The following is a 15,690-nucleotide window of genomic DNA, read 5'->3' as shown; positions in this document are numbered from 1 at the left end:
CACTATGTTTATAAGACCCCTAATCAAATTCAGATCAGGCCCCCCAATGTTTAGAAGATCCCCAATCAGACCTCAGATTAGACCCCCATTGTTTATAAGACCCCCAATCAAACCTCAGATCAAACCCCCCCTAATGTTTATAAGACCCCAAATCAGACCTCAGATCAGACCCCCCCCAATGTTTATAAAACCCTGAATCAGACCTCAGATCAGACCCCCAATGTTAATAAAAAAAAAAATGAATCCACTTCTGAGATCCAGCTCCTGCTCTTTCTGCCGCACTGTGACCCAGCATTGCACAGAGTGAGGTCACAGAGTGAGGTCACAGAGTGAGGTCACAGAGGGAGGTCACAGAGGGAGGTCACAGAGTGCGCTGACGTCCTCACGCTGTCACAGCACAGCTTGTGGCCCACGAAGACCAGGAAGCGCTGAGTACAGAGCCTGCACAGGGAGCGCTGCATTAACGGCTCCCCGATCCTCCTGTACTAATGAGCGCTTCAATAATGGAAGCGCTCATTAGTATTTGCCCCATAAGGCGCACTGGGGGGGGGGGGGGGGGGGTCATCTTATTGAGCGAAAAACACAGTAAATGGTGAAATTCTGTCTGCCCGCAGTCACCACTAGAGGGAGCTCAGAAGTTAACTGTATACTGTTTATACATTGAACACAGTTTTATCATTGTATCATTTAAAGGGGTATTTCTATCTTAGACATTTATAGAACATACTCCATTTTCTAATACCCACCTCGGAGACCTGCACCTCTCTCCAGAACAAGGATCCATTCACTTAGAATTGAGTTCCTGCTTTAGGAAGTGAATGGAGAGATAAGCTCGTGCGTGGCCATATCTCCATTGACTAGGCAGGAGATTGGGGGACCACTTTAGCAGAAATAGGTCAGTCTCAAAGTTGGGTATGCACTTCTGCAGGTCCTCATACACATAAGGGATAATTTGGCTGCACTTGCCAATTTCAGTGGGACTTGTTGACTATCTTATGTGTATAGGAGCCTCCTGAATCTCCTCGCATAGATGATATTGGGAGAATGCAGAGATAAGCAGCCACTAGAGGTATCTAGCAGTGGCTTATTCTACTTTCTCCATTGAGAACACATGCATGCTCAACCAAGCTGGGGGTGCATGTGTATGGACAAGTCGATAGGAATAGCTGTCGCCTGAACAAGTGTTTCACCAACAGCTATGGTAGGTGCAACACTGACCTGCAACTTGGCTGTCTACTCGCAGCAAAATCACAGTTCTAAACGAGTCGCGCATCCACACCTTGCAGACAAGGCCCACATCTGTTTGTGTCACGTGGCTTTTCTGCGTCTTGCTGTCGCCGTGTAGTCGAACTCGTAAGGACTGAGTGACTCCTGAGGTTGACAGAGGTCACCTGCAGAACAGATCTGAAAATAAACAGCTGGTAGGGTGAGACTAAAAGCTGGCAAACACAGGACTCCGGGAACCTGATAGCTGGCACTGTGAGAGCCAAGACTCCTTCCAGGACTGGCGCTATCCTTGTATAGCCCGGGAAAGTGGGGGCCTAACCTGGTGGCGCCAATTCTGGGTTTGTCGGCTCGCTTTTATTCTCATGAGTGCACTTATTTAAAATAAGTAATTGGGGCAGGATTAAGTGTCGTAATTAGGGATCTGTGCCTCCATGGGACTGACTCCTCGTTATTTAAAGAAATATATTTATAGTATATTACAACTGTCTGCGGGGGAGGGGAGCAAAAATAACCGCAATGTACAAACATACTATATAAATATATATCTAGATTATAATAGTTATATTCTTGTACATAGGAGGCAGTATTATAGTAATGATATTCTTGTACATAGGAGGCAGTATTATAGTAGTTATATTCTTGTACATAGGAGCAGTATTATAGTAGTTATATTCTTGTACATAGGAGCAGTATTATAGTAGTTATATTCCTGTACATAGGAGGCAGTATTATAGTAGTTATATTCCTGTACATAGGAGGCAGTATTATAGTAGTTATATCCTTGTACATAGGAGCAGTATTATAGTAGTTATATTCTTGTACATAGGAGCAGTATTATAGTAGTTATATTCTTGTACATAGGAGCAGTATTATAGTAGTTATATTCTTGTACATAGGAGCAGTATTATAGTAGTTATATTCCTGTACATAGGAGGCAGTATTATAGTAGTTATATTCTTGTACATAGGAGCAGTATTATAGTAGTTATATTCTTGTACATAGGAGCAGTATTATAGTAGTTATATTCTTGTACATAGGAGCAGTATTATAGTAGTTATATTCTTGTACATAGGAGCAGTATTATAGTAGTTATATTCTTGTACATAGGGGCAGTATTATAGTAGTTATATTCTTGTACATAGGAGCAGTATTATAGTAGTTATATTCTTGTACATAGGAGGCAGTATTATAGTAGTTATATTCTTGTACATAGGAGGCAGTATTATAGTAGTTATATTCTTGTACATAGGAGGCAGTATTATAGTAGTTATATTCTTGTACATAGGAGCAGTATTATAGTAGTTATATTCTTGTACATAGGAGCAGTATTATAGTAGTTATATTCTTGTACATAGGAGGCAGTATTATAGTAGTTATATTCTTGTACATAGGAGCAGTATTATAGTAGTTATATTCCTGTACATAGGAGCAGTATTATAGTAGTTATATTCTTGTACATAGGAGGCAGTATTATAGTAGTTATATTCTTGTACACAGGGGGCAGTATTATAGTAGTTATATTCTTGTACATCAGAGCAGTATTATAGTAGTTATATTCTTGTACATAGGAGGCAGTATTATAGTAGTTATATTCTTGTACATAGGGGGCAGTATTATAGTAGTTATATTCTTGTACATAGCAGCAGTATTATAGTAGTTATATTCTTGTACATAGGAGCAGTATTACAGTAGTTATATTCCTGTACATAGGAGCAGTATTATAGTAGTTATATTCTTGTACATAGGAGCAGTATTATAGTAGTTATATTCTTGTACATAGGAGCAGTATTATAGTAGTTATATTCTTGTACATAGGGGGCAGTATTATAGTAGATATATTCTTGTACATAGGAGGCAGTATTATAGTAGTTATATTCTTCTACATAGGAGCAGTATTATAGTAGTTATATTCTAGTACATAGGAGGCAGTATTATAGTAGTTATATTCTAGTACATAGGAGGCAGTATTATAGTAGTTATATTCTTGTACATAGGAGGCAGTATTATAGTAGTTATATTCTAGTACATAGGAGGCAGTATTATAGTAGTTATATTCTAGTACATAGGAGGCAGTATTATAGTAGTTATATTCTAGTACATAGGAGGCAGTATTATAGTAGTTATATTCTTGTACATAGGAGCAGTATTACAGTAGTTATATTCTTGTACATAGGAGCAGTATTACAGTAGTTATATTCTTGTACATAGGAGCAGTATTATAGTAGTTATATTCTTGTACATAGGAGCAGTATTATAGTAGTTATATTCTTGTACATAGGAGCAGTATTATAGTAGTTATATTCTTGTACATAGGAGGCAGTATTATAGTAGTTATATTCTTGTACATAGGAGCAGTATTATAGTAGTTATATTCTTTTACATAGGAGCAGTATTATAGTAGTTATATTCTTGTACATAGGAGCAGTATTATAGTAGTTATATTCTTGTACATAGGAGGCAGTATTATAGTAGTTATATTCTTGTACATCGGAGCAGTATTATAGTAGTTATATTCTTGTACATAGGAGGCAGTATTATAGTAGTATATTCTTGTACATAGGAGCAGTATTATAGTAGTTATATTCTTGTATATTGGAGGCAGTATTATAGTAGTATATTCTTGTACATAGGAGCAGTATTATAGTAGTTATATTCCTGTATATAGGAGCAGTATTATAGTAGTTATATTCCTGTACATAGGAGCAGTATTATAGTAGTTATATTCTTGTACATAGGAGGCAGTATTATAGTAGTTATATTCTTGTACATAGGAGCAGTATTATAGTAGTTATATTCTTGTACATAGGAGCAGTATTATAGTAGTTATATTCTTGTACATAGGAGCAGTATTATAGTAGTTATATTCTTGTACATAGGGGCAGTATTATAGTAGTTATATTCTTAATCAAATTTCTTTTTATTGAAGAAAACGCAAATAGTCATGTGACAAATCAATCACTTAAATACCAGGCGCAGCTGGACAAATGCTTATTCACTAAGCGCATCAATTCAAGTGCAGTGGCGACATGACTCATTAACACATTAACATGTGCATAAAAGTAATTAATACGGAAAAGTAAAGACAAGACATGGGAAGAGGGGAGGGGGAAAAGGAGGTAAGGGGTAATAGATGTCTATCGTATGCTTCGTGTGAATCTAGAAGTTACGATAAAGCTTCCAAGGGGACCATGTTTTGATAAACTTTGCTCTAGAGTGAGTCTCCCAGTGTGCAAGCTCTTCAAACCGGTAGAGCTGATCCACCTTCTCGGTCCACATCAAGAGGGATGGAGGAGAATCATTTCTCCATAACAATGGAATCAATAGGCGAGCTGCTGTTATAAGCATAGTCGGTAGATTTGACCTTGAGGGGGTCAGCGTGTCATTAGGACACCATAACATTAGGAGCTTTGCGTCTATTCTAACCTGGTTTTTACAGATCTTATTTATAGTAGTTTCAATCTCTATCCAGAAAGGCCGGATCTTTTCACAATTCCACCATATATGAGAAAGAGAACCAACATCTCCCCCGCACCTCCAGCAACGGTCGGGGATATCAGGATTGATCTTATGAAGATATTCTGGTGTTTTATACCATCTCGTGAGCAATTTGTATGAGTTAGCTTGTATCTTAATGCAACGGTTGAATCCGTGCGAGTGTGTGAGGATAAAAGCTTTCTCAGGTTCTGACAAAGTTATGGATAACTCCTTCTCCCAAGCTGAGAGAAACCACAGATCTGGAGGGGCGGAGGAGAGCAGCTCCTTGTATAATGTGGAGAGAGGCTTCCGCGGGCGTTGGCCTACTGAAATCTTCCCCTCCATCCATGAGGGATCATTTGTGGGTCGTGGGACCTTTTCAATAAGCTTTAGGTCCTTTTTAAAGGCCATAACTGCCAAAAAGGAGGCCTTTTGGACCTTTGGAAGAGCGAAAACATCACTCCAATTTAAAGCACCAGACTCAGATATAATATCCTGAAGCTTGAGGCTAGGTAGTAGGGCCCAAATTCCTGATGGTGCAGTGGTGGCGGGATGAATATGGGCCTGAAGCAGGTGCAGGGGGATATTCATACTAGGGAACTTAAGAACTGACGCCTGATATAGTTTGGACCACTCTAACAGTAAGCCCTTCCACAGAGGCGAGGCATAAATGTTATTAGCAGTACTTTTCCGCAAACCCCATAAGACCAGTTTATCTTTATAGGTGAGCATATCACACTCCAATTGGGAGGCAAGATTGAGAGGGCGCCAGGAGAGGAGGCTTAGAGCTCTGCTTAGCATTGACGCTTTATCGCAAAGGTATATGTCTGGTAGGCCGAAACCTCCCAATCTTTTCTCCCGAGTGAGGGCGGTGTATGCTATTCTGGGGGACTTACCCGACCATACAAATGCTGAGAAGATTCTGCGGACCTCCACAAAGAAGGAATGGGGTAGCCAAATAGGTAGTGTTTGAATGAAGTAAAGTAGTCTAGGGACAATGAAGGCTTTAATATAATTCTTCCTTCCAATCCACGAAATGAACGGGAGTTTTAGGGATTGCAGGTGTGCTCTAATAGATCTAAGTAAAGGGGCTTGATTAAGCTCGTAAAGGTCCTCAGGATTCGCTGATATATGGGTGCCCAAAAATGGGATTGACTTGGGAGCCCACGAGAATGCCGTGGAGCGTTTGATCATTTCTATGGAAGCGGCTGAGCAGGAAATATTTAGGGCCTGTGACTTACCGTAATTGATCTTGAAATTAGAGACCAAACCATATTCCTCAAAAAGGGCTTGGAGCCTGGGAAATGAGGTCGTGGGATTGGACGTGATGACCAAGAGGTCGTCTGCGAAGGCAGCTGTCATATGGGTATGAGATCCCAAGGTGATCCCTTGTATGTCCGGATCTTGCCTAATTTTAGCCAGCAGTGTCTCCATAACAATAACAAAGAGGGCCGGTGATAGTGGGCAACCTTGCCTTGTCCCATTGGTAATGGGGAAAGTTGGAGAGAGTGTGCCATTGATCCGAATCCTGGCAGAGGGGAGCGAATAGAGTGAGAAGATGGACTGGATGAACTGGTCCGGAAGGCCAAATTTTGACAGTGCCCGAGACATAAAATGCCAGTTGATCCTGTCAAAGGCCTTCTCTGCATCTGTACTGAGAAGGGCTAGCGGTATAGAATTCCGCCGAGCATGCGTGATTAAGTGTATGACGCGGACCGTGTTTTCACTCCCCTGTCTGCCAGAGACGAATCCCACCTGTTCCCTATTAATAATGTCAGGGAGAACCGACTGGATCCGATGAGCCAAAATCTTAGCCCACCATTTCACGTCAGTGTTCAAAAGCGAAATAGGGCGATAGCTCCCGCAGTTTAGGGGGTCCTTATTTTCTTTGTGAATTACTGTGATATGGGCCGATAGCGATTGTGGGGGGAGGGAACCTCCTTGGAGTAAGTAATTACAAAGGATGTTAAAATGTGGGATCAGGATGTGCTTAAAGGTTTTGTAGTAGGAGATGGTAAAGCCGTCAGGGCCTGGGCTTTTCCCGGAAGGTATGGAGGAGAGGACCTTGCTGATTTCAGAGTCTGTGATAGGGGATAGGAGCTGGGCCGACTGTGATGGGGTGATAGTAGGCAGCTGAAGGGAGGAGAGGAATTTCTCAGTTGCTTCCCCTATTTGGGCTGGCGAAAGTTGGTTTGGTGGCTCTAAGTTATATAGGTCCCTATAGAAGGCACAAAAGGAATCTGCTATGTCTGGGGTGCTTTTATGTACCGTACCATTAGCATCCTTGACAGCTGCGATAAAGGAATCAGCTTTCTGTTTTTTAACTAAGGCTGACATTAGCCTATTCCCCCTATCTCCGTGGGCATATGACCGAAATTTGGCACGTAAAAGTAGTTTGGCTGATGTGACATTCAGCAAATTCTTAAGTTTTGTGCGAGCCTCCGAGAGGTCCGAGGCACATCTAAGGGCCTGCGAGTTTTTGTGCGTTATTTCTAGCGCCTGTATCTGGGAGAGGAGGGCCGCCACTGCTTGGTTCCTCTGTTTTTTAATATGAGCCCCTAGAGCTATCAGCTCACCTCTCAGAACCGCCTTGTTTGTCTCCCAAGTGATGGAGGGGGAGGGCGCGTCCGGGCCTAGGGGGTTAAGTGTGAAAAATTCTGTTATGATAGAGGACAATTTAGCGACATGGGAGGGGTCAGAGATAATGGTGTCATTAATACGCCAATTCCATTCCCTCTTTGGGACGTCCTGCAGAGAAACACTCAGAAAGATAGGGGCATGGTCAGACAGGGTGATGTTCCCTATGTGGGGTCGGATAGCCCTATTAGCATGGGTTTTAGACAGGAATAGATAGTCAAGTCTATGGTAGGAGGATTTAGCAGCTGAGTAGAAGGTGTAGTCCTTACTAGAGGGGTTTGTGGTGCGCCAAATATCTATTACACCAAGCCTATGTAAGGCGAGTTTGAGACGTCGTAGCTTCACATGTGTAATGGCGGACTTCCCATTTGAGGAATCTATGGAAGGCTCCAGGGTGACATTGAAGTCGCCGCCTAGAATCACCATACCTTCCTTAAAGGTGGATAACAAGCCAAGGGTCTGAACGAGCCAAGCAACCTGCCCTCTGTTGGGAGCGTATACAGTTGCCAGGGTAACAGGTGTGTCAGCGATAGTGCCCTTAACAAACAGGTAACGACCCTCAGGGTCCGAGGAGACAGCAGAGTGCTTAAAGGGGAGCTGTTTGTGGATCGCTATGCTGACACCCCTGCTAGCCGAACTATACGTGCTGTGGAACCATTGGGAAAACCTTTTGGGGGGCAATTTGGGGGTCTTACCCTCTCTGAAGTGGGTTTCCTGGAAGAATGTTATAGACACTTTATCCCTTTGTAAAAGGGCCAGGATTTGGGACCGCTTGCAAGGCTCGTTCATTCCCCGGGCGTTCAGGGAGGATATCACAACGGACGACATTCTGTAAGTGAGAGACAATAATCAGCATCTACATAGACTCTATATGACATCTGACTACAATGGGGAGGGTGAGACACAAGAGGGAAGGAGGGGAGACAAACGGTTAATGAGCAAAACAATAGTGCAAACAAAGCTTGTAACAGAAGCTCCACTGAGCACCTGACTGTGAGGCGACCCTTTCTCATCACGGCTACCAGCCGGGGTCTGTCAGGTGGGGGGTCCCGCAGAGCTAAAGAGGGCCAATGACTGACCATCACAAGGGGAAGGGTGACCCGTAGGTAAAGCCGGGTTAACCCCTGCAAACTAAGGTGAGAGCAGGGAGTGGGAAATGACCAGACCATGGTAATAACCATAAAAGCCTGGAAGAAGAGGGATCCATTACTAAACACTAAACAGACAATAAGGCACAGAGTCCCGTATACTTAGAGTGGAACTGGAACAGAAAACGCAGAGAACCTCTTCACGGTCCTATATTCAGGTCGGAGCTTGAGCAGAATTTTCAGCCCTGGTTTTGGGCCCTTTTCTTGTGCGGACGGAGCGCCATTCACCCGCATGGGGTGGCGGTAAGGGTGGGTCTTCTAGATCCGCCGGCATCCACGAGGGTATCTTGATAGGGGTTAACCCCAGCTGGGACCAGCTAGCCTGTAGATCCGTCGGCGAGCGGATAGTGATTTGGCGTCCGTTTTTAAGGTCTGCAATGCCAAAAGGGTACAGCCATCTGAATGGAGTGGCAGCAGCTTTAAGGGCGTCCAGGAGTGGGCGAAGAATACGCCTTTTAGCCAGTGTGGATGGGGCCAGATCTTGGAAAAACAGGACTGGCGTACCTTCATGCTGTAGCTGCTCCGCTTCTCTGCCGGCTCTCATCAGTGCGGCTGTATCGACATAGCTGAGGAGGCCGCAAATTACATCGCGAGGAGGATCTGTAGCTTTCGGTTTGGGCCTAAGCGCTCGATGTATGCGCTCGATTATTATCCGATCCGATTTTTCGGCACCCAGAATATTCGCGAATATTTCGCGAGCAACTTTATCAAGCGCCTCACTGGCAATCGATTCCGGAAGGCCGCGAATCCTCAGGTTCTTCCTGCGGCTGCGATTCTCCTGATCCTCAATTCTTAGGAGAGCTTCATTTAGCAGGTCGGTGTGGGAGCGGATTACATTGTATGACTTCTCCTCTCTCTGCAGAGCAGCTTCCTGTGTGCTCTCCAGGTCAGACACCCGACGCCCCATATTCCTCAGGTCTTCCTTGATTTCAGACAGATCCTTTTTTATAGGGGCTAGTGCTGAATTAAGCACTTCAAGAAGTGCAGCTTTAGTGAAGGATCTCCCCTGTCTGCGCGATTTGCAGGTAGAAGCATCAGAGACACTCCCGGCATCTGAATCCTCCTCCATGTCAGATAGCTGAGCCGGGGCCATCTTAGGTGTCTCAGCCGACCGGAGCTTCGGTTGTTTTCTTAGAAATTGGTCCATATCTGGTTTTCTGGACCGAACTGGAGTGGGATCTGCTGGATCCTTGGATCTATCTTTACCCACTTTGCCCATTAGAGCGGTGCTGTAAGCTGATTATAGGGGTTAAAACACCGGCAAGGTTGAGGAGCTCAGAAACTAGCAGCCATTCAGCTCATAGTAGTTATATTCTTGTACATAGGAGCAGTATTATAGTAGTTATATTCTTGTACATAGGAGGCAGTATTATAGTAGTTATATTCTTGTACATAGGAGCAGTATTAGTTATATTCTTGTACATAGGAGCAGTATTATAGTAGTTATATTCTTGTACATAGGAGCAGTATTATAGTAGTTATATTCTTGTACATAGGAGGCAGTATTATAGTAGTTATATTCTTGTACATAGGAAGCAGTATTATAGTAGTTATATTCTTGTACATAGGAGCAGTATTATAGTAGTTATATTCTTGTACATAGGAGCAGTATTACAGTAGTTATATTCTTGCACATATGAGCAGTATTATAGTAGTTATATTCTTGTACATAGGAGGCAGTATTATAGTAGTTATATTCTTGTACATAGGAGCAGTACTATAGTAGTTATATTCTTGTACATAGGAGGCAGTATTATAGTACTCCCCTATAAGGTCTCCTCCCCCACAATGCATCCTTGTGTTTTAAAAAATAGACTCCGACAAATAGTGGATGCCAAAAAAAAAGAATTTATTAGGGAGGGTATACTTGTGCTGCCTTCGGACTCAAGGAAAGTAAAATCCCGGTAAGAATTTTCCCTTTCCCATCTCGTCCTCCGGCAGCACAGAATGGGATTTTTATAGATCTCAAAGGGGGGGATTTTCAGAAAGAGCTGTCGACAATACGCCAGTGCCAAAGGCTGAGCTCCTAGCGTTGATGTCCAGACGGTAGTGTTTCACGAAGGTGAGAGATGAAGACCAAGATGCTGCATTGCAAATTTCTTCTATCGGAACTTGTGCCATCTCTGCCCAGGAAGTGGCTGTGGCTCTGGTCGAGTGAGCTCTGACAGGAAATGGAGGAGGTATGGCCTCAAGTGAATACGCTTCCAGGATAGTGGACTTTATCCATCTTGCGAGGGTATCTTTGGAAGGTGAGAGTCCTTTCCTTGGACCAAAGAAAAGAACGAATAGGTTTTCACTGCCTCTGAATTCTCCTGTTCTTTGGAGATAAATTTCTAATGCTCTTTTCACATCCAAGGTATGGCAGAGATTCTGTTCTTCATTGAGAGGCTCAGGACAAAATACTGGAAGGAACGCTTCTCTATTTTTGTTTACTGAAGACGGAACCTTGGGCATGAAGAATGGCATGGTGCGAAGCAATATTCCATCCGGAAGGAAACGTAAGTATGGAAACTTGGATGATAAGGCTTGGAGTTCCCCCAGTCTTTTTTCAGAAGTGATGGCTGTGAGAAAAAGTGCTTTGTAAGAGAGCCACTTGAGGTCAGCTTCTTCCAATGGTTCGAATGGAGAGAGGGTCAGTCTTTTCAGAACCAAGGAAAGATCCCAGACCGGAAACGGGTTCCTATGCGTAGGATTAAGTCTTCTGACTGCCTTAAAAAATCTGAAAACTAACGGATGATGGAGGTATTTATTCTCAGTCATGGAATTAATAGCGGTCATGTGTGATCTTAGGGTATTGGGCTTCAGCCCTTTCTGGAATCCATCTTGGAGAAACTGAAGGATGGAGGAAACATTAATGTTTTCATGGCCAGTCTCCGACATCCAGGACATAAACCTTCTCTAGACTTTACCATATTTTCTATTCGTAGAATCTTTTCTGGAAGAAAGCAGCGTATTAACAACTGATTGTGAGAGGCCTTTTCCCTCTAATCTACTTCTTTCAGCCTCCAAGCAGTAAGGTGTAGATGGTCCAGACTTTGGTGATGCAGCCCATTCTGAATCAGAAGATCCGGACGTAGGGGAAGTCTCCAGAAGTTGCCTTTGGACAGCTGGAATAGGAGCGGGAACCACGACCTCCTCGGCCAAAAAGGAGCTATTATTATGGCTTGAGGTTTCTCCTCTACTATTTTCCTCAGGACTCTCGGGATAAGGGGGACTGGAGGTAAGATGTAGACCGACAGATGTTTCCATTTCATAGAAAATGCGTCTACTACAGTGGGGTTGTCGTGACTGTTTAGAGACCAGAACCTGTCCAGCTTCTTGTTTCTTGCTGATGCCATCAGATCCCAGGTCGGTGTCCCCCATCTGGCTATGATCTGGTGAAAGACGATTGGGTTGAGCTCCCAGTCGGCTTGATTGATCGTCTTCCTGCTCAGATGGTCCGCTCGCGTATTGTAGCAAGCTCTGATATGCGTTGATTTTAATTCCAGCAGGTGTAATTCTGCCCACTTGAATATTTCCTTGCAGAGTTCCAGAAGACGAAAGCTTCTTGTCCCACCCTGTTTGTTTAGATAAAATACGGTCGATAGGTTGTCCGACCGAATCAGCACAGGCTTCCCAGATATATAGGTTTTGAACCGGTAGAGGGCTAACAGGACTGCTTTCATCTCTTTGTAGTTTGAGGACTCTTTCCTCTCCTTGGAAGACCAGAGGCCCTGCACCCATTTGTCTTGGAGGTGAGCCCCCCATCCTTGACCGGAAGCATCCGTGGTGATAATCACTGGGGTAAGAAACTGAATTTTTTTCCCCATAGTCAGATGACTCGTGCATAACCACCATCTGAGGCTCTGGATAGTAGAGGGTCTCATCCTCATTCTTGCGTCCAATTTGAACCTGTTCTGACGCCAGGCATGTAGCATATCCTGTTGCAGATCTCTGCTGTGAATATTCGCCCAGGGAACAGCATCTGAGACTGATGTAAGATGTCTGAGTGTCTTCATCACTCTGCGGACCGATGGGAATTGAAGAGACATCAATATTCTTATTTCTTTCTTCAGCGTCCCTATTTTCCCAGGGGGGAGATAGAGCTTCATGGCCTTTGTATCTATTGTGAAGCCCAAGAAGGTCTTGGAGGTAGCTGGAACGATATCCGACTTCTCCCAGTTCACTAGGAATCCCACTGACTGTAGGAGTTCTATAGTTTTCTTTAAATGGAAACGTAGTAGGGCTTCCGACTTGGCCGCAATTAGCCAGTCGTCCAGGTAGGGGAAGATCTGGATCCCTTGGAGGCGAAGTACTACTGCAATTACAACAGCTATCTTCGTAAAGACTCTTGGGGCTGAACATAGTCCAAATGGCAGGGCTTTGAACTGGTAGTGGAGTGTCACCCCATTTCTCCTGATGGCCACTCTTAAGAATTTTCTCGACTCTTGACTTATTGGGACATGGAGGTATGCGTCCTTTAGGTCTAACAACGCCATAAACACCTTCCTCCTGAGAACAGCCGTGATGGATCTTATCGTCTCCATTTTGAAGTGGATTTTCTTCATATAACGGTTCAGGTAGCGGAGGTCTATAATCAACCGACTTTTGCCATCTCTTTTTGGAATACAGAAGATCCTGGAATATACTCCCGAATTTTTCTGAGAATTTGGGACTTTCTCCAGAACTCCTTTGCCTAGGAACTCTTTTAGCAGTAGAAAGACTTGTGGATTCTCTCCTTTGCTGAGTACAAATCTGTTTCTTGGCAAGTAATCGAGTTCTAGTCGGTAACCTCTACTTATAATCCCTGGGACCCAGATGTCTGACGTGATGTGACACCAGTTTTCGTAGAAGAGAGATAACCGACCTCCTACTTTCTGTCTTCTGGCGTCAAAACTCGGATTTTGGGGGTCTGTTGTCCTCTCCCTTCCTCTTAGACTTCTCCGAGGAGGCCCAGGCTCTTCGATCAGATCTCCCCCGTCCAGGACGTCCTCTGAAGTTTGATCTTCCTGAATCTTGTCCCCTATAGGGTCGAAAAAATCTGTTATTGTCCCTGCGTCTGGGTTGCGGAAAATTCAAAGCTTTATCTTCCTTGTTAGCTTCCAGCAATTTATCTAACTGCGATCCAAACAGCTTCCCAGGTTCAAAGGGAAGGGCGCATAGGTTGTTTTTCGAAGAGGAGTCACCAGACCAAATCTTCAGCCAGAGAGATCTACGGATCGAGTTGGCTAATGCCATGTTCTTGGCACACAATCGTATCGCATCAACCGGGAAGTCACAGAGAAATTCCGCTGTTGATTTAAGTGTAGGCAATTGCTTGAGGAGTTCCTCTCTTGGTACTCCATCCTCAATGTCCCTGCCCAGATGGCTGAGCCACACTCTAAGTGCTCGAGCAACAGGAACGGTCGCCATTGCAGCCTTATTAAGAGAGGCTAGATAGGTATGTTGTCTTTTAAGGAGACCATCCGCCTTTTTCTCCATGGGATCCTTCAACAGGGCTGAATCGTCAGAGGGAAAAAAAGATCTTTTTGCTAATCTAGCTACAGCCGGGTCCACTTTAGCCGGGGTTCCCCAGGAGGATGATTCTGCTGGATCTGTTTTGTATACACTTCTGAACCTGGACCCTAGGTTTATTCTTCCTACCGGACGCTCCCATTCTTTAGACATCACGGCATCCAGAACTGGGTGCCCAGGGAACACTGACGCCTTCTTTTTAGGAAAATAAAAAAGATCCTCTTCATTATGTTTGCTGCATTTTTCCTTATTAGCTTCCATAATATTCTTGACCTCTTTAATCAGCTGATTTGTATCTGCTTTGTCAAATAAAAAATTATCTTCGATAACGGGAGAATCCGAAAAGGATGAGACTTCTCCTTCAGAGCGCGACGATTTCTCAGACGAGGATGGGGAACGCGGTCTCCTTTTAGTACCCTTCTTCTTTGCCTTGGATTTTTTCAGGAAGGCTTTAAAGAGGGAAACCATCTTGCTCGTTTCGTCGTCCGAAGAATCATCAGGGTGAGAACATTGCTCACATATATTAGTGGCGTGATTATCCGGTAGGGGTTGAAGACAGGAAATGCAGAGGGGAGCGCTAGACCTCCGTTTTTTCCTTGGCGGAGAGGGTTCCTGGGTATCCCGATGGCACCTTATGCAGAGATCCTGAGGGAAGTCATCTGGGAGTGGCTGCTCACATGACTGGCACATCCTGTGCCTGCTTTTGCGGGAACTTTTTTCTCCTCTGCCGGACGCGCTGGACATCTAAATGGAGAAGCAGAGCATTAAAACATAAAATATGCTGCAAATTTCAGAAACACCCAGGTTCCCGTATTATTAGAAGGTTTGCCTGACAATAGGACAGGCCTATACCTTTAAAACGCTAGAGCTCGGCTGCCAGGCACAACAGGCACCGAAGCTCAGCAACACCGCTCTTTTAAATTCAAATTTGGCGCCAGATCGGGGGAGAGGCCGCTTTAGATGACGTCAGACGCACTGCGCCTGCGTCTGCGTTCCACATGCGTTCCACCATACTGGAAGTATCGGCATCAGAGCTTCCTACAGCAGGTACTTGCGGCTCTTCCTGATAGTTCAGTCCCCGATTCGAAGGGCGCTTAGCGGGTCAGACATGGAGCCAGGAGACACATGGCTATCCCCATTCTGAGGCCTCTGCACCTTGTCACAACAAGGTATAACGGCCGGACGATATAGGTGGGCTTCATCCTCAGATGAGGACAAAAAAAAAACCACAAGGATGCATTGTGGGGGAGGAGACCTTATAGGGGAGTAAATTGATTGATTAATTGTCAATTAATATGTTCTAGGTGGGCGGTCCTGGAAAAGATGACGACGAAGTTAACCCATTCTGTGCTGCCGGAGGACGAGATGGGAAAGCAATATGCACACTTGCAGACTAGTAGGAAATTATTTTCGTTTAGGCACTAGGGGGCGATCAGCACTGGGTCATTGGTGGTTTGAGAGAAATAGACATAGTGTAGATAGTAGTACAATACAACATTGACTTCAGGGTTATGTAGACATCATGAAGCATGGGGAAGGCAGGAGATGCCCTTTTCATAATCCAGAATTTCCTACAATTCTTACTGTAGTTCATTAAAGGGGTTCTCCAGGAATTAAGAAAATGAAAATACTTGTATATTACTTTATTATAAATATATTCCCAAATACCTTTCACTAGTTATTATGGCTCATTTAGTCTCTTGAGCAATCA

The 15,690-nt window shown here is 44.1% G+C and overlaps 1 protein-coding gene across 2 annotated transcripts in view; it reads right to left on the bottom strand.

Moving 5' to 3' along the window:
* Positions 1–15,690, bottom strand: part of TRAF3 (TNF receptor associated factor 3) — a 130,429-nt gene that overhangs the window by 95,003 nt on the left and 19,736 nt on the right. The window lies entirely within an intron of this gene.

Source organism: Bufo bufo, chromosome 11, assembly GCF_905171765.1.
Source record: "Bufo bufo chromosome 11, aBufBuf1.1, whole genome shotgun sequence".
NCBI classification, from domain to species: domain Eukaryota; kingdom Metazoa; phylum Chordata; class Amphibia; order Anura; family Bufonidae; genus Bufo; species Bufo bufo.
Note: the sequence above shows the minus strand (reverse complement) of the source record. Positions and strands in the feature narration are given on the sequence as shown.